We start from the raw sequence: 21,851 nt of genomic DNA, 5'->3' as shown, positions 1-21,851 counted from the left end.
AATTTCCCTCCATTAAATACGGAGTGAAGACCATGTGCTCCTCACGCCTCATGACAGGAAGTAGAGAGAAAAGACAAAGGGGATCTCGTCACAGCACAACAGTCACTTTCATTTCTGTTCCTGAATGCTGGTCACGTGGGGATCTGGAAGGCTCCCTGTTCCCTCGGTGCGTTTTCATGGGGTTTCCATTCTGTAACCAGGCCTGGCTTCCTGAGGCAGGAGAAGGCCTGCAATCAACCATGCCCGGGCTCTCCTACGTCTGTGTTTCTCAAAGACAGACACAGGTTCCTTGCCCCATGGGGACAGAAAGGGGACATGTCTAAGAAATGCAGCTCACCTGTAAGGATGTGATGCCTTCACAGTTTCTAGAATCATGTTCTTTTGTCTTTTTGTCTCTGATTTTTTAAAAGAAGGACCTAAACCCTGGTATCTCTTGAAGTCCCCTTTTATTAGACTCATGGTGGGCTTCCACACGTGAGTCTTTTCTGTCTCTCAGATAAAAATCAGCACTGTGCTGACTCTTTGCCCTGAGATGCACCCTTCCCCAAAAATAGGCCTCAGAGGCCCTCAGGACAAAGCCTCAACTCTAGTGGAAAAGATGCACTTCTGAGGCCCTCCAGGTTGTGTGACAAACTCACTGTCACGGGAAAACCCTGTGTGGATCGTGTTTCAGCATAAATGAGGGGCAGTGCTGGGAAACAAGGGGGAGTGTGTGGATCCACTGACGTGCAACCTAACAGCAAAATACTCTGCACTGGAAGAAAGGTGTGAAGACTCTGTGAGGTAACCTCCAAAATGTGTTGGGGCCTGGAACAGGAGAGTTTGTGCACAACATTCTTTTTAATAAGAAAGAGAAGAGCAGGAATATAGAGCTGAATCCGTTCATTTTATCTCCCTTTTGTTTACCCGCCATCTATATTTATCTACCATCTATCTACTTACATTTGTAAATAGAAACAATGCGAGGATATTTTTAAATGGTTGTCTGTGAAGCAAAATGAGGGAACAGGTTGAAGGAATCTTCACTTTTCTGAATATATATCTTATTTAATAGTTTTAACTTGAGTAGCATTCAAATATTTTATGTAATAAAAATTTGAATCAAAAGTTTTAAAAGACAATAGAAACAAACTGACAAGAAGTACATGATGGGAAACAAGCTGAAAATGTAAATGAGTCGAGGGTTTCCAGTCCAGGACAACAGTGTAGGACAACCCTGACCTCACCTCCTCCCGTGTCACATGAACTTTACACCTGAAGACAGAGCAGTTCCCCTTGAAGAAGAAATGAGGGCCAAGGGACCAACACAAACAGGAGAGAAGCCACATAGGAACAGGAGAGACAGGCACATGGCAGCCTGGGAACCCCACCCCCAGCGCACTGACCTGTAGCTGGAGGGATCACCGAAGGGCATATGTGCAGACTCACCCACTCTGGGGTAAAGGGAGAAACCAGTGGCCTAATGGTACTGAGACTAAATGGGAAGGCAATCCATTTGCTAACCCTAGAGTGTCTGCCAAGTGGGAGGGGAACTACAGGAACTCTCTCTGGTGTCAGAGGCACCAGTCATTCATTGGCACTTGCCCTCCCTTGATCTCATGGGCAGGACACAGTTCAGGTGCTTCAGCCAGCCATCCTTGGTTGTCAGGCCCCAGGCCCACACCAGCTCTGTGGCTCGTCCCCAGGACTCCCCACAGCCCACTCCAGCTCCAGCTCCATATCAGGGCCCCTTACCTGCAGGTTTCCCTGTGCCCCACTCCCACTCCAGCTCCAGCTGGCCTGCTAAAGACACCTTTGGAACACACGGTCTACAAAGGAAAAGCTCCTAAACAGCTCTACTCCTTCAACACTGGGAGACGTTGCTGTTTCACCTAAATCAGAGAAACAAACACAGAGAGACAGCCACATTGAGGAGACAGAGAAATGTACTCTAAATAAAGGAACAAGAAAAAGAAAACTAAAAGAAACAAGAGAGAAGCAAATTACAAGACAAAGAGTTAAGGTAAACACTAGTTATAAGTATGCTCAATGAACTAAGGAGAGAAATAGATGAACTCAGTGAGAACTTCAACAAATACTTAGAGAAACCAATCAGAACTGAAAAATGCAATACATGAAAACAAAAATACCCTAGAGGGTATCAGTAGCAGATCAGTTGATGCAGAAAAATGAGTCAGCAAGCTGAAAGACACGGTAGTGAAAGTCAATCAGAACAGCAAAAAGAAAAACTAATTTTATTTATTTTATTTATTTTAAATATACATTTTTTTATTTCAGAGAGCGGGAAAGAAAGATAGAAACATCAATGATGAGAAAGTCATTGATTGGCTGCCTCCTGCATGCCCCCACTGGGGATCAAGCCTGCAACCCGGGCATGTGCCCTGACTGGGAATAAAACCAGGATCTCCTGGATCCTAAGTCGATGCTCCACTGCTGAGCTATGCCTGGAGGTCAAGAATTTTTTTTAATGAAGATAGTTTAAGGGACCTCGGGGGCAACATCAGGTGTACCAACATTTGAATCATAGGGGTCCCAGAAGGAGGAGAGAGAAAGGGATGTAAAATCTAACTAAAGAACAGCTGAAAACTTCCCCCAACCTGGTGAAGAAAACAGACATCCAAATCCAGGAAGCACAGAGAGTTCCCAACAAGATGAGCCCAAAGAGCCCCACACCAAGACACATCATATTTAAAATGCCAAAAGTTAAAGAGTCATAATGACAGCAGGAGAAAAAGCATTTAGTTATGTACAAGGGGTCCTTCATAAGACCATCAGCTGATTTTTTCAGTAGATACTTTTCAGGTCAGAAGGGAATGGCACCAAATAGTCAAAGTGATGAATATCTACAACCATGATTACCCAGAAAAGTTAGCATTCAGAATTAAAGGTGAGATAACGAGTTTCCCAGACAAGCAAAAGCTAAAAGAATTCATCACCACTAAACAAGCTTTAAAAGAAATGTTAAAGGAACTCCTTTTAATGGAAAAGAACAAAACTAAAACTAAGAAAATATTGGAAAGAGAACATTTTCACTGATAAAAGCAAACATTTGTACATGTGGTGGATCAACCCATCATAAAGCTAGTAGGAAGATTAAAACACAAGAGTAGTAAAAGCGTGTGTAACTACAGTAATAAATTAATGGACACATGCAAGACATGTCAAGTAGGATGTCAAAAACACAGATATGGGGGTGAGTAAAAAATGTAGTAGCTTTAGAAAGCATTTGAACTGAAACAACAATCCACTTAAAATGCATTGCTATAAACATAGCTTGTTATATATGAATATTATGGCAACCAGAAACCTATTATAGATCCAGTTAAAAATAAAAAGAACCCAAACAAAACACTAACAAAGTCATCAAGTACCAGGAAAGAGAGCAAAAGAAGAAGAAAGTAACAGAAAAGAACTACAAAAGCAACCAGAAAACAATTAATAAAATGGCAATAAGTACATACCTATCAATAATTGCTTTAAATGTAAATGGTCTAAATATTCCAATCAAAAGACAGAGTGATTGGCTGGATTTAAAAACAAGACCTGTGCGTATGCTGCCTATAGGAGACCCACTTCAGTTCGAAAGACACATACAGACAAAAAGTATAGGGACGGAAATAGGTATTTCATGCGAATGAAAATGAAAAGAAAGCTGCAGTAGCAATAGTTGTATCAGACAAAACAGACTTTAAAACAAAGACTATAACAAGGGACAAAGAAGGGCATTACATAATGATAAATGGGTTAATCTAACCAAAGAATATAACACTTGTAAACGTCCATGCACCAAACATTAAGAGCAACTCAATATTTAAAGCAAATATTAGTAGGCATAAAGGTAGAGTTGCCTGTAGCACAATAATAGTAGGGAACTTTAACACTCCACTTACATCAGTGGATAAATTATTCAGACAGAAAATCAACAGGGAAACGATGGTCTTAAATGCCAAACTAGAGTAGATGCACTTAACAGATACTTACAGAACATTCCACCCAGAATCCGCAGAATACACATTATTTTCAATTACTCATAGGCCATTTTCCAGCACAGACCACATGTTAGGCCACAAAACAAGTCTGAATAAATTTTTTTAAAAATTGAAATCATATCAATAATTTTCTCCAATCACAACAGTATGAAACTAGAAATAAATAACAAAAAGAAAACTGGAAAAAACAAAAACACATGGAGGCTAAACAACATGGTACTAAACAATTAATGAGTTAATAAAGAAATCAAGGAGTAAATAAAAAAATATCTTGAAACAAATTAGAATGAAAACACAACAATCCAAAATCTTTGAGACCCAGCAAAAGCAGTTCTAAGGGGGAAATTCAAAGCAATACAGGCCTAATTTAAAAAAAAACAACACACACACACAAAAACACACAAGGAAAACCTCAAATAAACAATCTAGACTTACACCTAAATAACTAGAAAAAGAAGAACAAAGAAAGCTCAAACTGAATAGAAGGAAGGAAATAATAAAATCAGAGCAGAAATAAATAAAATAAAGACTAAGAAGACAATAGCAAAGATCAATGAAACTAGGAACTGGTTCTTTGAAAAGATAAACAAAATAGATAAAACTTTAGCCAGACACATTAAGTAAAAAAGAGAGAGGGTCCAAGTAAATAAAATCAGAAATAAAAAAGAAATGACAAGCAACACCACAGAAATACAAAAGATTATAAGAAAATACTATGAACAATTATATGCCAACATATTGGACAACCTAGGAGAAATTAATAAATTCCTAGAAACATACAATCTTCCAAGACTGAATCAGGAAGAAACAAAAAAATCTGAATAGACTGATTTCTAGAGAAAAAACTGAATCAGAAAAAAAAAACTCCCAACAAACAAAAGTCCAGGGCCAAATGGCCTCACAGGTAAATTTGCTAAGCATTCAAAGAAGAATTGATACCTATCATTCTCAAACTATTCCAAAAAATTGAAGAAGAGGGAAAGCTTCTAAAGGTATTTTATGAGGCCAGCATTACCCTCATATCAAAACCAAAGACACCACCAAAGGAGGAGGAGGGGAGGGGGAAGGAGGGGGAGGGGAGGGGAGATGGGGAGGAGGAAGTGGGAGGGAAGAAAAGGAAGAAGAAAATTACAGGCCCATATCCTACATGAACATAGATGCAAAAAATCCTTAACCAAATATTACTAAACCAAATTTGGCAATACATTAAAAATATCATACAACATGATCAAGTGTGATTTGTTTCTGGAATGCAAGATTGGTTCAATAGACACAAATCAATGAACATGATCCATCACATAAACAAAATGAAGGATAAAAAAATCATATGATCATATCAATAGATGTACAAAAACCATTTGACAAAATCTAGCATCTATTTATGATAAACACTCTCAGCAAAGTGGGCATAGAGGGAACATACCTCAACATAATAAAGGCCATATATCATAAGCCCACAGCTAAAAACATACTCAATGGTGAAAAGACAAAAGCGTTTTCTCTAAGATCAGGAACAAGACAAGAATGCCCATTCTCACCACTCTTATTCAACATAGTATTGGAAGTCCTAGCCACAGCAATCTTACAAGAGAAAGAAATAAGAAAGAAAAAACTAAAAATTGTCATTATTTGCAGATGACATAATACTATATCTAGAAAACCCTAAAGACTCCCACAAAAGAACCATTAGAACTAATTAGTGAATTCAGTAAAGTTGCAGGATACAAAATTAATATTCAGAAATCTGTTGTGTTTCCATGACAAACTATCAGAAAGAGAAACTAAGAAACCAACCCCATTTACAACTGCATCAAAAAGACGAAAATACCTAGGAATAAATTTAACCAAGGAAGCCCTGGCAAGTGTGACGCATCGTCCAATACACTGAGAGGTTGCTGGTTCGATTGCCAGTCAGGGCACATCCCGGGGTTTGTGGGCTCGATCCTCAGTAGGGGGCATGCAGGAGGCAGCTAGCTGATCGATGTTTCTCTCTCATCAACATTTCTCTCTCTCTCTCCTTTCCTCTCTCTCTCTAAAAAAAACAAACAATAAAAACATACTTTTAAAATTTTAACCAAGGAAGTAAAAGACCTATAGTCAGAAAACGATAAGACATTGATAAAAGAAACTGAACAAGACACAAATAAAAGGAAGGATATACCATACTCATATATGGAAAGAATTAATATCATTAAAGTGTCCATACTATTCAATCCCTATTAAAATACCAATGGCATTTTTCACATAACTAGAACAAACAATCCTAAAATTTATATGGAACCACAAGAGATCCCAAATAGCCAAAGAAATCTTGAAAAAGTTGAACAAAGTTTGAGGTATCACCTTCCCTGATTTCAAACTATACTACAAAACCATAGTAATCAAAGCAGTACAGGAGGCAACTGATCAATGTTTCTCTCCCATTGATGTTTCTCTCTCTCTCCCCTCCCTCTCTCCCTCCCTCCTCTCTCTCTCTCTCTCAAATCAATAAACATATCCTTGAGTAAGGATTTAAAAAAAATCAATGTGTTTCTCTACATAACAAAATAAAGAAAAAAAGTTATATAATTTTTTTTAAAAAAGACAACAATTATGGAGTCACAAAAGGCCTTAGGAAGAAAACCAGGGACAGGGGCACTTTGAGCACGAGCGGATAGGCGGGGCTCCTCTCCTCAACCTCCCTCCTGCTGAAGGGAATGAAGATGACTTTGACTATACCCTTGTTGCCATGGACGCATAACTGCGACCTCCACTTCAAGGTGACCGGAGTCATGGGCACCCACTTGCCGCTGAGGGCTTTGCATACCCATGGTCAGGAGCCCGTGCCAGCTGTGAGGTCAGAAGGGGCGAATGTGCTTCGAGGTGAGGTCAGCAGGCGATCTCCACGCAGCACCTTCCATCCAGAGCCTGGCCCACGTGCCGATCCTCCCGCTGGTCCCTGACTCCTGCAGCACCCCTTCTTCTAGGAAGAAGTCCCCCTAAAGCTGGTTTGAACACCATGGAGACAAGTTTGCAGAGAACGATGTGACTGGCTGCTGTGGGGACTTCCAATGTGGAACTTTCCTTCACCAAGAAGGGGCAGTGGGCGGGCAGTGCTTTCACACCCAGGGGCAGCCTGGGGGCAGGCCCTCTGCCCTCAGGCCCTGGCGAGGAGCCGTGCAGTGGGCAGAGGGCAGGGCCTTGCTGTCTGGCTTCTGGCTTTACCTTCATCCAGCACCTTCCCCCGCACCAGTGGGTCTGGGTACCAACGGACCAAAGGCCAAGGCGGAGCGTGAGATTCTGACCGCGGGCCAGCAAACACGCAGCCTGTGCCTCCCCCAAGAAGCTCAGCACCCTGGGGGCCAGTGCCGGTCGTGCGTGAGCGTGGGTGCCGGGCCACCCAAAGCCTCCACCTCCGCCTCCAGCTCGCCACCCGCAGGAAATGCAACTATATCCTACACCAGACATCTGTGCAGGGGTCAGCCAGGGGACCAGAAAGGAGGCCACTGAAAGGCTTCCAGCCAAAGCTACTGTCATTTGTCTCACTGAGAGGGCCTACAAGGCCGAACAAAGCGAATCCTCGAGAAGGGAGGCCGACCCAGATGGCGAGGCCTTGGACATGAAAGCCATCCGCAGGGTGCCAGGCACTGGGGACTTCACCGAGCTCAGCGGGAGGAAGCAGGCCAGCGGGGGAGCAGGGTGAGCAGGGCCCCAAGGCGGGCCAGCCCCGCAACGCGCTTCAGCGACCGAGACACGGCGGCTTGAGGGGCGCGGGGCGGCGGGGGTTCCCAGTGCTAGGACTGCCAAGCCCTGCCCCACCCCACAGGGCTTCCAGAGCCGGGGGGAGGGCAGTGGTGGAAGGGGCAGCTACCTACAGAGGTTTCAGCCGCAGAGGAGTGGGTGGCTGCAACCAAACCCCTGGGGTAACAATGGCCGGACAGCAGCGCCAACGGGGCAGCTACAGCCGGGCTCCCCCGCCGCCGCCGCCACCGCCGCCACCACCGCCACCGCCGCCACCACCGCGCTACAGCCCTGCTCAGAACGCACGGGGGCTGGCGGCGGCTACAGCAAGATCAGCGGCATCCCTCCTGGAGCGCGGGTACCAGCACCCCAGCACCAGCGGCCACAGCCGGGTTACAGCCCCACCCCCACCCCACCCCACCCCACCCCCACCCCCACCTCCACCCCCCCACCCCTACCTCCACCCCCACCCTCACCCCCCAACCCCACCCCCACCCCTCCACCCCCACCCCCACCCCCACCCCCACCTCCACCCCCCCACCCCTACCTCCACCCCCACCCTCACCCCCCAACCCCACCCCCACCCCTCCACCCCCACCCCCACCCCCACCCCACCCGCCCACACCTATGGCAGCTGCGACAGCACTTGGGTCCTATATCTACCTCCCCACAGACATGCCCTGGGCCCAGCTGTGACCAGTATCTGCAGGGTGCCCACAGTGGAACCAGCACTATGGAACCACGGCCAGTGGCCACCATCGCACGGGAACGACCACCACTGGAGCTCCCCCGGCACGCCCGGCGCCAGCACCCAGGAGCCAGTGTCCCCAGGCCCCCGCCGCCTCCCCCGTTGGCCCCCAAGGGGCCGCCTCCCGCCAGCCCACGGCCTCCCCTCTGGGGGGCTTCTTCCCCGCAGGGCTGGGCGTTTTTCTCCGGATTCAAAGTGGCAACAGTGACCTTTCATTTTCTCTTTCTCTCCCTACCTTCCTCTTCCTCTCCTTCTTCCTTCTTGTTTCTTGACTAAGTCCCTGCCACCAGGTCACACAGTGAGGCTACAGTGACCAAGGAGAGGACCCTTTTTGCCCACCGGCCCAGCCCTGCTCCAGGCCCCCAGCTTCCCAGGGCCTCGCGCAGTTGGTAGTAAATTCTTCAGTGAGCTGCTTTACTGTCTACCTTTTAGGATAAATAAATAAATAAATAAATAAATAAATAAATAAATAAATAAATAAATAAATAAAACTTATTTTTTAAAAGTTTAAAAAATGAAATGTAGAGGGAGGAAGCAGTGACAGATATTTTTTTGGTAGTTATGCTTTTCTAATTTTAGAATTTGTCCATTTTTACTGTGGGTGGGCTGTTAATATTTCATCAGGATAACCATTTTTCTACTGAGTCCATGCAACCAAGAAAGAGCCACACCCTCAAAAAGAAACACAAAAAACAAAACCACAGAAGTATCTTTAACCTAACTTTTTATATGATGTAACTTTTTTCATGTAACTTTGCTTCTGTGTTGGGTTGAATTGGAATTGCTTTTTGAATTTGGAGAGAGTGTGACTATTGAACATGAAATCTTTTTTTAAAAAAAAAAAAATGAATATTACTCAATATGCCAACAAGATGTAATTAAGAGCCTTGAGAGGAGAAGCTTATCCTGAGGTATTTGGGTGGCCCTAAATGCCATCACAAGTATCCTTATGAGATTAGACACCTGAGAAGATGTGAAAACCGAGCAGAAAGACATGCGACCACAAGCCAAGAAATGTTGACAGTCACCAAAAGCTGAGAGAGGCAAGGAATGGATTTTTTCTAGAGCCTCTGGAAGGAGGGAGCATGGCCCTGCCGACAGTTTGGTTTCAGACTTCTGGTCTCCAAAACTGTGACATACACTCTGTTGTTTGGAGCCACCAAGTTTGCTGTAGTTTGTCACAGCAGCCCTAGGAAACTAATATAGGCAATGGAAGCCTAGAGCTGCCGCGGAGCCACCTTGCCCTGCGGACTGGCCTGTCTGTGATGAAGCTGATTTGCAGGAAAGCAGAGGTGAGGGGTGGAGAAAAGGGGACCAGGGGGTTGGGCAGCGCCCTGGGGACATTAGGTCACCCCTGAAGGCTCCCTTCCTTCCCTGGCCTTTTCAGCAACATAGGCCAACATACATCCCTTCTTAAGCCAGTTTGAACTGGTTTTCTGTTGCTTGCAACTCAAAGAGTTCTGACTAACATTCTCACTCAGTAATTATCAAGATCCTTAAAAATAGCTCAAATCCTGACCCAGTAATCTCAGTGTTCTGTCCCAAGGAATTAATTTGTATGAGGATAGTCACTGCAGTGTGAAAAAAATAGAAACCTATGTATGTCACCACAGGACATTGGGTTCATAAATTATGTACATCCCTCCTGGGGAGATTATGCAGCCATCAGAAATCATGTTTTGCCCTCATTGGGTGTCTCAGTTGGTTGAGGTTTCATCCCATACACTGAAAGTTTGTGGGTTCGATCCCCAGTCAGGACGAGTATGAGAGGCAACCAATTGATGTTTCTCTCTCTTTCTCTCTCTCTTCCTCTCTCTAAAATCAATAGAAACATATCCTTGGGTGAGGATTTTAAAAATTATGTTTTCATGCTCATTATAAAACGTTAAGTAAACAGCAGAACATTCAAAATAAATACGTACAATGGAAACAACCTAAGTGTTCATTGATGAATGGATGAATGACTAAAGAAACATTTTTATATATATATATATATATATATATATATATATATATATATATATATATATATATGTGTGTATATATATATATATTCAGCCATAAAAAAGATGAAATCTTGCCATTTGTGACAACATGGATTGACCTTGAAGACATGATGCTAAGTGAAATAAGTCAGACAGAGAAAGACAAATACCATATGATCTCACTTATATATGGAATATAAAAAAGGCAAACAAAAACAAAAGCAAAAAAAAAAGCCAAGCTCATAGACACAGAGAACAGATTGCTAGTTGCCCGAGGTGGACCGTGCGGGAGGGGAAAATGGGTAAAGGGGGTCAAAAGGTGCAAACTTCCAGCTGTAAGATAAGTCCTAGGGATGCAAAGTATAGCATGGTGACTACAGTTAATACTACTGTTTTGCTTGAAAGTTGCTAAGAGAGTAGATCTTAAAAATCGTCATCACAAGAAAAAAAATTGGTAACTATGTACGGTGATGGATGTTAACTAGACTTATTGTGATCATTTCATAATATGTAAAAATACTGAATTATATGTTGTATACTTGAAACTAATATAATGTTAGATATCAATCATACATCAATAAAATATATATATACATTCACATGAAAACACACAAATACATACATTGTGTATGTACAGAATATCCCCATTTTACTTTATCTTGCTTTAGGTCAGTGTTAAAGAAATAAAGCATTTCATATACAGTTGAAATCCTTTGTGCACTTCTCCCACTTCCTCACGCAGCCCCTCCCCTCGCCAAAGGTGGCCACTCTAAGTCCGTATCATTCCAGTGCATGATTTTTAACATTTATTACCTATATTTCTATGCATAAGTAATATATAATATTTGTACATGTTTTTACACTTTAACAAATAGTGTTAGACTTGCTGCAACTTACCTTTTTTCAACCAACAATGTATTTGTGCACTTAATCCACCTTGATAACATGTGACATTAATTTTAACTGCTGTCTCAAATTCCATTCCTGACTTCATTTATCTTTTCTCTACCTAGAAAATGCTGAGGTTAGTGGCAATACTTTTCCCCATAAAACGTTGCTGCTCTCCTGCTTGCTCAGGCACACAAGTGAGGTCACCTCTGCCGGTTACAGCCCTGGTGTGGGGCTGGGTCGCAGGCCCCGCTCACTGTCATCATTACAAGGTGCTGCTGAAGCTGCTCCTAAGTGAGTGGAGGGAGTGGGTGCAGGGTGGAAGGAGTCAATGGGGGGAAAGGGGCACATCTGTGATATTTTGAACAATAAAAAATAAATAAATAAAAACAATTTTGAAGTGAGGGGGGAAGTGAAAGGAGAGTTCCCGCTCCCCGCATCCTCGGCAGAGGGACAGTTCCAGCCCCGCCAGTCCAGCAGCATTGTGCACACTTCCCCGGTCACGGTGCCAGCTGTCATCTTCCATGTGTCCCATTCAGTTTCCTCTTCCGAAAGGGCCTTTGTCTACGCTCCTACGGAGATGTTTGCCTTTGAACCGGGACCTGCTAATATATTTAAATCTCACTCATCTTTCGTCCTGGCCGGTGTGGCTCAGTTGGTTGGAGCATCATCCTGGACACTAAAAGGCTGCGGGTTCAGTCCCAGTCAGGGCACATAACCAGGTTTTGGGATCAATCCGCAGTCGGGGCGCGTGTGGGATGCAGCTGATCGATGTTTCTCTCTCTCCCTCTCCCTCCCTCTGTAACGCTTGCATCTTTCAGCGTTAGATACAAGCGCCTCTCTCCCATGAAGGCTTTTCTAATGACCCAGCCAAAGGCCCTGCCCAGCGGCTGTCAGCGCTGAGGCCTGGCCTGGAGTGCTATGGGAAGCCTGTCAGTGATGGGCTCCTCCCAGGACAGGGTCTCACTGGAGATGGAAAGTGGAAGGACAGAGCAAGCAAAGGGAGTCCAGGTAGAGCTCTGGACTCCACTGAATTGCACAAACTTGGGGGATAGGGCCAGAAACCTCCCCTTATAGCCAAGGGTAGGTTTCTGCCAACTGTCCCTGGCAGGCCCAGGGTCAGAGACAGCGCAGGCTCTGGCCCTTTAGAGGCTCTGGAGAAGCCTGCGCCTAATGCGGGGCCAGCAAGGCTGACAACTCCACCCCACCCCTGCAGGCCAGGGCCACCCCCCAGGAGGGAGAAGCCACTCCTGCCCCCCGCCCCATCTCACATCTCCCCTTCTCACTGAGTCTAGACGCTTAAAATGAGAAGCGGGTTCCAAAAGACATAGCTTATGGGAAAACTTCAGCCGAATCAATTAATGATAAAACCCTTGAGCAAACACAGCGACTTTTATCATTTTAGAATGTTGTGATTTGAGTGGCAGAAGAAATTAAATTAAAAACACAGAGACACTGGGTCAAAACCCCAGCTGCTCTCGTTGGTTTTTAATCTCCTGTTAAACGATCTGTCGTCTGATGGCTTTTGTCAGCTTATTCAATATAATAACCCAAGACAGGTGGCCCTCTGACCCCTCATTCCCTCCTCACGGCCAAGGGGAGGGTGCCGTTGGCAGCGGGTCAGGTGACAAACGTACAATGGGGATGGGTAGGGTTGGGGGATGAAGAGGAATTGCACAGGACCTAAGAGAATGGATGCCACCAGAGCTGTGTAGGCAAAGGGAGGGCCCGTGAGGTGCCCTGGGCCACCTGTCTCACCCCTCACATGCACATGAGGCACCTGGAGCCCAGAAAGCCAACATTTTCCCAAGTCACACCGAGTCAAGATGGAAATCCAGGTGTTCCGACACCTGGCCCACAGCTCATTCTATTGGACCACCCATGCGTGTCATCCAGGAATCCAGGAGGGGGACTGGTATAGGGAGTGTGGTCCCCGGCTACCTGCCTTCTCTCAGGGCTCACTGAGCTCAGTCTGGGAGACAGAGTTAGGAGGAGTCCAGTCCCATCTTTGGGGAGATCTTGGCCTGATGCAAGAGGCAGTTTCCATGCTTGGAGACCTCCCGGTGTAATAATGGAGATATAACCCTACCCCCAGGAGGCTCCCAGCCAGGTGGGGACACAAGCAAATACAGATAGTCAAGCCTACAAATAATTCATTGGTGAGAACACATCATGACAAGAAAGAATGGCTTGGAATTTGTGTTGGCTTCACCAAGGAAGGCTTCCTGGAGGAGGCTGAAATATAAGGAGAAGGAGCTGGTTTTAACACAACTTAGACAGAGGATCTGAGGCAAGGGAGAGGCTGGAGCTGTCAGGTCAGGCTCTTATGAAGCAGCCTCAGAGACAGGGGTGTGCAGGTCCTGGGAACAGCGCCCGTGGGAGTGGAAAGGAGGCAGGGCTGGGCAGAGCGAGGAGCTGGGCAAAGGCCTCAGTCACAGTCTGCTGGTCCGGGGCAGCTGTGGGGTGGGGACGGCCCTGCAGGTGGTCCCACATGGGGCTACGAGACTGTCCTTTATGTTGTGCATTTACCAGTCACTGGACACAGGCTGTCCCCAGAAAATGGGGTAACCTTAAGAAAGGAGGTTCCCTTCAGCCAAGAGCCCTCACGAGGAAGACGTGCTTACCTTGGAGCTGTCAGCAGCCAGTACTCCTGCCGCTGGGAGAGTGAAGGCGTCCGCTACAGTCTGCACAGGACACAGGAAGGGACCGGGTGCCCTGCTCCCCTGCCACCGCAGGCTCACTGAGTCCCCCCTGCCGTAGCTGGGTGCTCCTCTCTTGGGTTCTTCTGGGCCCTGCGCCTTGTCTGTCCCTCCCACATCACCCCGTCTCCCTGCCCTGTTTCTTCCTGTCAGGTGAAAGGCTTGAATGAGTAGATAGCTGCCCCTTCCAGCCCTCCTACCCTAGCCACAGGGTCTGGGAGCAGCCTCCCCCGGGGGCTCCCAGGAGACAGATGACTTCTCCCTCCAGGACTGCTCCCAGACCTCCGCTAGGGCCTGACACTGGGGCTGGGGCAGCTGGGATTGGGAGGCACCACTGAGCAGGATGCCGGCCGTCGGCTCTACCCCTGGCATCCCGCCTCTCTTGGGGCCTGGGCCTGGCCACAGGTGCCCGCGGTGGCTTACAGTCAGGAAGGAGGTGGAAGGGCCCAGCCCGCTAATGCCAGCTTATGGTCTCCAGATGTCCCCAAGCCTTAATTATCAGGGGACATTCAGTATCAGGGACACAAAAGCAACCAGCTGAGCCCTGCCCTCGGCTGCACCCGCTGGCCAGGCGGCTGCATGGGGACTCTGACTGGCTTTCCCTAGCGCAAGAAGAGGGGCAGGAGGGCCACTGCTGTGGTGGCTGTGAGCACACACCTGGGATGGCTGAGAGGTGTACCGTTCCCCCTCCTGGAGGCAAGGCTGGCGGGATGGGGACCCTCCCCTGAAAACACCCAGCACAGGCTCTCATGCGCCCATGAACCTCCTGGGGGATAGTGTTGAAATGCTGGGTCTGATTCAAAGGTCCATATGGGGCTGAGACTCTGTGTTTCTAACCAGCTCCCAGAGACGCGATCCTGCTGATCTTGTCCATAGAGCAAGACTCTGGTGTAGCCAGACCTGTGGCTTCCCAGGTGGACACTGCAAAACATACAGCCTCCCTGGAGGGACCGTCACCAGCCCGTCTGCTGCAGATGGACGTGAACAGTGAGCACAGTGCACTGAGCATCCAAGTCACTGACCACCCAGGGGGACAAGCTATGTGACCTTGGGCAGGTTCCTTCTCTCTGGGTCTCTGTTTGCTCATCTGCAAAATGGGGAGAGGTCTGGAAAGTGGGAGAGAAGAAGTGGGGTTGAGGGAAGGGGGGGATATGGTAGCTCAGGAAAGAGAGAGGAAGGACTGAAAAGAAGAGGGGAGGGAGGAGAGTGAGAGCGTAAGGGCCGTGTCATGTGAATTGAAGCAGACAAGTGAATTGAGCAGAAGTCACAGCTGGGAGGTGAAACTGAGGAAGCCAGAGTGAGGAGGGAAAAGAGAGGCTAGGAGGTGCGGGAGGAGGGGGAACCAGGCTGGTGGGCAGGGAAGGGGGCAGTGTCTCTCACCCCATCCCAGGCTCAGAGGCACTAAGGAGAAAGGAGCCCGAGCTGCACCCCTTCTGGGAAACATCCACCTTTTCATTTAGAAGGAAAATGTAGAAAAATGACCAGGGGAGGTATCACTACTACCTGCCCCCACCCCGGCCTTGTTTTTAAGCAATCACAGCAAAAAAATGTCACCACTGGGAGCATAAAACCCATCAGGATGGTTAAGTAATGACCCTGCTGCCTTCATCAGGTTGGGTGCCCTCAGCCTCTGTATTTCAGCCCAGGGCCCTGAGGCCAGATTTGCCTGTAATCCCCTAAAGATGCAGTAAATTACCCACCATTTGTCACCTCACTGGCAAGCCAGCCCTTCTGATGCGAGATCCGGAAAACACAAGGCCTGGCTGTCCCATCCCAGTTCCACAGCACAACTGCAAGTAGGGAAACTGAGGCACGGGCCTATTCCCCACCCCTTTCTGGACCACTAGACCTATATACTGCTCTGGCTTTCCCCACCCACTCAGGGGCTGCAGGGGACCAGAGTTGCCCTTGGACTTGTGGAATGACAGTTTTGGGACCTCCTTAAAGAAAAGAAAAATGGGTGTCTGTGCCCTCCTGTAGCCCACCCCAGATAAAAACTTTCGCTTTGGTTGTTTGCCAGAAACAGTTCTTTGTTGGGTGAGGCTGGAGGGGAAGGGGGGTGGGGCTGGGAGGAAACAAAGGAATGATGTCACTGTACTCCCCAGGGTAGAGGTTGGCATCACAGGCCTCTACAAAGAGCCAGGGCAGTGAGGGCTCAGCGTTTGTACAGGGTATAATTAGCAGGGGTTCTGGGTCAGCGGGCCTACCAAGCTCAGGGGGGCTGGCCTTGAGTGGAAGTGGGGCCTGAGACAGCCCATCCTCTCCTGCACAGGGGTGGGGTGGGTTGGCAGCCCCTGCCGTATCTTGGCTCTCACTGTACCTAAGCCTGGATTGCCCTCTCCTTCCTATGCAGTTGTGAGTTACTCATCCTTCAAGGCTGAGCCCAGATGCCACCTCCTCTAGGAAGCCCTCCAGCCTATGGACTCCTGCCTTCCCTGACCGGCCTGAAGGGAGCTCATAAATGGGATTCTGTCAGTGGAAGAATCACACAGGGCCTGCAGCCAGCCCTGTATCTTTCTCTAAACACACAGGAAGCTGCTTAAGGGAAGAGTCTGGCGCAAGCCCTGACTCATGCAAAGAATGTTGGGAAATTCCCTCTTCCTGTTGAGGGACCTGACAAAGTGGTGACTCCCCTGCACCACCTAATTCCTCCGCACGGCCCTCCGCCCCGCCTGACACTTCTTATATCTTAGTTCTTGGCTTACTGTCCGTCCCTGACTAGAACGTAAGCTTCATTGGGGTGGCTGGTTTTGCCTGTTTTCTTCACTGCTGTTCCCTGGGGTGTGGACTAGTGCCTGGCACCTAGTAGGTGCTGAATAAATGTGTGCTACATCCTGTTCTTGCAAAGAGCGAATTTAAGCAGTGGAGTTTTTCTTTGCCTTGGTCCACAAACTCAGGCAGCTGATGGCAATGGTATGTCCTGAATTGGGTAAGCGCAGGGGAGAAGTGAGTCCTTTGGTACCATTCCAGGATCTTGCCCCCACCTTGAAAATCTGGAAACTCACAGCATCTCCGCCATAAAATTCCCTTAATCTGACTGCAAGCCCTTGGCAAACTCAAAACACAGATTTTTTTTTGTTTACGTATTTTGCTTGGACCCACTGAGGTTGAAGGAGGCAAAAGACAAAGAAGTTAAGCTGGCCTTGGGGTTTCACTCCAAAATAAAATGTGAGGGTCTGTGATGGAGGCTGCGCCGGCCGCATCTCCAGTCCTGGCTGGCCAGGGGCTTCGGGGCGGCCCAGCGCCCAGGGCCTCAGCACCAATCCAGCTAGTCCTCAGGCTGGCACTCCGGTGGCTCTCACCTGGAGGCAGGGCTGGGCCTGGGCCCTGAGTGCAGATCAGCAGGTCTGCCATGGCATCGGAATCAAGGCTGCTGCTGCTGGGCGGGGCACCAGCTTTAGGGACTTTTGCTTTTTATTTATCCACTTCGGTATGGTTATGAATGTTTAAAAGCTCATAAGGATTGTTTTTGTAACTTTTTTAAGTTTTAAAGGAAAATGAACAATTCATGCATGGTGTGGATGGCAAGTATCTATTCCACCTGACAAGCATGTATTATGTGCCTGTTGTGTGCAGGGCAAAATCTTAAATGAATAAGACCCAGTGTCCATGGTCTAGGACACTGAGTCACGATGGGGAGTGAGCCAGATAAAATAACACTAATTGAAAGGAAGAACCACAGGGGGGTGTTTACAGGTACAGCAGGAGCACAGGTGGCAACTAGTTCCACCTGAGGAGTCAGGAAAACAGCCAGAGAGAAGGTAGCATTTTCGCTCAGCCTTGAAGGGCCCCAGCCAAGGGGAACAGCGTGCGCAAAGCCTGAGGAAACTCCGTGCCTGCATTTTAAGGAACTGGACCAAAAGCCTGGGGCAGCGGGTGGCCTCAGGATGTGGGGGGGTGGAAGGCACTGGAAGCAGGCCAGGAAAAGCGGGCAGGCAGTGAAAGTCCTGTCTATGGAACTAAGTGGCTGTGACTTCACAAAGAGCCCTCCACGTTCTGAAGCAGAAAGATGAGCCCCTCTGCTGTGTGCTTCAGAAGGCACCTTGGTGGCCCTGCAGGTGGACAGGATGGGACCAGGCAGAGGAAAGAGGCTGGAGCCCAGGGAGGGGGTGGGCAAATCTCCCAGAGAGGGGTGATGGGGTCCTGGGTTGGGAGACAACGGGGGAGTGGGCACGGAGAATGCCCCATGTTGATGCCTGGCCTTGGGAAGGAAAGGGGAGAGGGAGGGATGGATATGCTCCCAGGTTCCTGGCTTGGCCACAGGGCTGTGGCGGTGCCATCTTATCATGTGGCACACACACACCCATATCCCTGGCCAAAGCCAATTGGTCCATGTCCAGGCACATAATCCAATTGGGTAGGGGTGCTTGTGGGAGTGAGATTCTGCCCAAAATCTGCTCTAGAGGATTCCTCTGCGAAATATGTATAATTAAGGGTTCAGTCCAGATACTCCCCACTGCTCCTGCAGCACAGACCGAGCCAAGGGGGTGGGGAAGTCAGAGCTGGTATTCCTTGAAGAGGAAGGCAGAAAGGGTGGGTACAATCAGGGAGGGCTTCCTGGAGGAGTTGAATTTGAATGGACAGAGGGAAGGGCACAAGACAAGGCAGGAGCACCGAACCAGGCAGGTCCCTAGGCCATCTTTCCCTCTCCAACCCTCTTAGTCCAGGAGCCCTGCACCTCAGAAGGAACTCCGACTTCCCTGCCCCCTTGGCTCCTCTACTGGGGGTCTCTGAGAGCAGCTTCAGTCGAAGGGTGGCCTCCCAGCAGTAGAAAAAATGAGTCCAGAGAGAGCAGCAACTCTCCTGAGGTCAAACAGCCTGCTAGTGGCTCAGCAGGACCCAAATCCAGGCCTCTTTCCTCTGGGGAGTTGGTGAGGGCGGCCAGACCTCCGCAGGGTGAAATCTCCCGGACACTGTGGGCCTGTGTGGGACGCTGAGGACTGGCCCTGGAAGGCTGGCTCAGGTTGCTGCAGGCCGCCCAGAAACTCCGACGGCAGCCACAGGCCCCTGAGCAGGGAGAGGAGGCTGGGCCGGGGGTGGGGGCTCAGGAGGCTCTTCTGCTGTGACCCCAGGAACCTCAGCCCCATGCCTCCCTGCCCTCCATGCTAGTGGGTAAGGGGGAGAGGGAGTGAAAAAGGCCCTGCTGGTGCCAGGCCACATGCCCACAGACCTCTCCCCAGTGGCAGGAATCTGAATGAAGTGACAGCAGTGACAGGCACCAGCTACCCAGACCTGCAGGCCAACCCATGAGGACATCCACCAGGAGGACAGAAGTGTGCTGCACGGAAGTAGGGTACGAGTGCCCCAAATCAGGACTGACCCCGCCCTGCGACCGTCGGAGGCTGGGGTGGCAGCAGGAAGCACTGCCAGCTCCTTTGTCTCCTGCCTCCCTCTGTATGAAACTGTAACCAGAAGTGGCAGGTCCGCAGGGACTCGCCCAGTGCCCCTCCTGCTGCCTCTCTAGGGAAATCACGGAGTCCCTGGGTCCCCGACCTCCTCCTGGGAGGCATCTGGCTGGTCACCAATGGCTGTCCTCACCCGGCACAGCCCAGCCCCAGGCAGCTTCTGAGTTATGTCAGATTTCCTACATCGCCGCAAGCCAGCCAAACGCAGTCCACGAGTGAACACACTGTCCCACACGCTTGCACTACCATTTCCACATGTCTAAAAATATTATTGTGATAAATAAAATGCAAATTCATCCGAAGTGCCCCTGCATCCGTAGTGGATCTTAGTCATTGTGAATTTCCTACACAGCGACAGATTACTAACAGTGCAGTTGGAAGCTGTTGTTTTCAAACAAAGTAATGCTGGTTTTCATGCTTCTCTCTGTAATCCTCACCTGAGAATATGTTTATATGATTTCAGAGAGAGAGAGAGAGAGACATCGATGTGAGAGAGAAACATCCCTCGGTTGCCTCCTATACATGCCCCAACCAGGGATCAGACCAGAAACCTAGGTATGTGTCCTGACCAGGAACTGAACCCGCAACCTTTTGGTGTACAGGATGGCCCTCCAACCTTCTGAGCCACTCAGCCAGGGCTTTATGCTTTTAAAAAAAAAAAACCCCAAAAAAATCAACCTTTTTTGTTATGGAAAATTTCAAAAATGCAGAAACTAGTCTAATGAAGCCCCACGGGTCCGTCAACCAGCACTAATCCTCCCCAATTCAAGCCTTTGTGGCCACACCCCCAGCAGCGCCCACCCCTGCAACTTTTGAAGGAAATCTCAGCCATCACCTCATTTCATCCATCAATACTTCACTATTTATCTCTAAAAGATAAGGACACTTCATTGTCAGATAGAATCAAAATACCATTATTACACTTAATGGTAATTCTTTCATATTCCGCGTTCAAAGCTGTTGGAAGTTTTATGTCAAACACGGATACTTATACTTGAAAAGGCAGGGAGCCTTGGGCCCTCTTGTCTGCCTCTCATGTGATTGCAACTGTGTACCTCTAGGTCCCCCCCCCCCCCCGACTCGGCACATGGGAGCACTCTCAGGCCAAAAACCTCGTCAAAATCCTCCCCTCTCCCCATTCCCCAGGGGAGAATCGGGTTGGGACCACCATTTGTGGGCTCCACGGTGGCTGCTCCATGAACATTTGTTCAGTTGCACTGAACTGCACAATTATGCTGGAGCCCAGCTGTAGACCTTAAAGCTCTGGGGGCGGTGAAAAGCAGTGGGCTTACCACTACCCGCCCGCCCCCAGCAGGGACAGACCCACCAGGAAAAGATCCAGGTCCACATACTTTGGGGGGTATGGAATTTCCAGCCACTCTCCTGTAGAGCCTTGCCTGCCTAACCTCGCCCCAACTCCACTAGGACCTGAGAGAAGCTGTCACTAAGCACCCTACTCTCCACTCTATTTAAATGCACCTCCTCCAGTGAGCCCTCCTTTCACAGAAAGCTCTTTTGTTCTGGGAAAAAAAATAATTTAGTAGGTCTTTTTAAAATAAAACTGCAGCCACACTCCTCTTCTTGACTAGAGAGGATGTGGCTGATGAGAAGCACATAATTTTGGAGGTAGTGTGTCCCACGCCCTCTCTCAGCCCAGCAGAGTTGGCGGCCTGGGCTCTGGGTCACAGGGCCATGGCCAAAGGCCCTCTCATTAAGAGTATGAGCAGGCCCATGGCATGAGGTCCAAGCTAAAGAGAGAGCCGCTCTGAGAGGGAGGGGCTGGGGAGTGCCCATGGGGGTGCCCTTCAGAGCCCTGGATCCGGGGACCTGCTAACCCATTTTACTTTACCACTGACTAAGGCCCCTAACTTTAGTAAATTTGCTTAAACTCCAGGGCCTAGTCTTAGGCAGGGTTTGTGAATTATGAGAGTTCGGCCTGTCTCCCAGCTTGGAAGGAAAGGGTCCGAGGAGGAAGAAATTGGCCTGAAAATGCCCACAGGTGGAGGTGGTGGATAGGGCTCAGAAAGAGCCCTCAAGTGCACTGAGATGCTGATGGAGCCACCAGCATAGAATTAGGGGCTGTGCAAGAATTCCTTGGGGATCCCCAGAACTATGTGGGAGGGGAACCTGGGCAAGACTGGGCTTCCTGCAGACCCGAGAGGGGCTCTGAGCACTGTGTGGGCTTAGGAGGAAGCCCAGTCCCCGGAGACCAGAGAAGCAGCAGGCATCTGGTTACTACAGTGGAGAAACTGAGGCCCTGAGAGGGTTGCCCAGGGTTGCCCAGGCTCCCCCAAAGCCCCTGCTCCTCACGGGCTGGAACAAGAATGCAGCTCCTCAGAGTTCCCTCTGGGCTGAGTTCCCTTTGGTCACCATCTCCTCCCTGTCAATCAGAGCTCCTTGCCTTGTGAAGGGACCAG

At 48.7% G+C, this 21,851-nt stretch overlaps 1 pseudogene; it reads left to right on the top strand.

The window, feature by feature from the left end:
• Nucleotides 1–457: 457 nt before the first annotated feature.
• On the top strand, nt 458–7,671 carry LOC148093023 (heterogeneous nuclear ribonucleoprotein U-like protein 1 pseudogene; annotated as a pseudogene).
• The last annotated feature ends 14,180 nt before the right edge of the window (nt 7,672–21,851 follow it).

The sequence above is a fragment of the Miniopterus natalensis genome, chromosome 5, assembly GCF_054644295.1.
Source record: "Miniopterus natalensis isolate mMinNat1 chromosome 5, mMinNat1.hap1, whole genome shotgun sequence".
NCBI classification, from domain to species: Eukaryota; Metazoa; Chordata; class Mammalia; order Chiroptera; family Miniopteridae; genus Miniopterus; species Miniopterus natalensis.
Note: the sequence above shows the minus strand (reverse complement) of the source record. Positions and strands in the feature narration are given on the sequence as shown.